This window comes from Stegostoma tigrinum, unplaced genomic scaffold, assembly GCF_030684315.1.
Source record: "Stegostoma tigrinum isolate sSteTig4 unplaced genomic scaffold, sSteTig4.hap1 scaffold_653, whole genome shotgun sequence".
Lineage (NCBI taxonomy): Eukaryota > Metazoa > Chordata > Chondrichthyes > Orectolobiformes > Stegostomatidae > Stegostoma > Stegostoma tigrinum.
In genome coordinates this window covers 15,001-15,812 of record NW_026728593.1, presented here as the reverse complement: position 1 = coordinate 15,812, position 812 = coordinate 15,001, and positions in this window count along the sequence as shown.

Sequence of the window (812 nt, the reverse complement as noted above, 5' to 3'; positions counted from 1 at the left end):
GGCTTTTTCGCCTTACTGCTTCGGACATTTCGGGCACTTTGCTGACTTCTCCACCTTACTCCTTCCGGGCTTTTACTCATTTTCGGAGGTTCCGACGGCTTTTTCGCCTTACTGCTTCGGGCACTTTGCTGACCTTTTCCCGCTTACCCCTTTCAAGGTTTTGGACGTCTCCGGTCGGGTCCGCGCCCCTCGCCCGGGCCGGAACGCCTCCCCGCCGGCCGAGTTCCTCGGGGTCGCCCCCTCGCCCGGGAAAAACCGCTCCCCGCCGTCCCACAGCACTCCGACTCGGCCAGGCAGCCTCACGGGCACAGCGACTCCTGCCCACCTCGGGAACCGACGCCCCGCTCGGGCTCAGGCTCCGAAAAACCACCACAGCGGGGCAGCTACCCTCAATGCAGCCGAAATTCAAACTCCTCCCCTCCGAAAGGCGCGCCTCACCCGGCCACGGCCTCGGAACTGCTCCCCTTCCTCGGGATCGGCCCCTCGCCCGGGAAAACCCGCTCCCCGCCGTCCCACAGCACTCCGACTCGGCCAGGCAGCCTCACGGGCACAGCGACTCCTGCCCACCTCGGGAACCGACGCCCCGCTCGGGCTCAGGCTCCAAAAACCCACAACAGCGGGCAGCTACCCTCAATGCAGCCGAAATTCAAATTCCTCCCCTCCGAAAGGCGCGCCTCACCCGGCCACGGCCTCCAAATCGCTCCCCTTCCTCGGGATCGCCCCCTCGCCCGGGAAAACCCGCTCCCCGCCGTCCCACAGCACTCCGACTCGGCCAGGCAGCCTCACGGGCACAGCGACTCCTGCCCACCTCG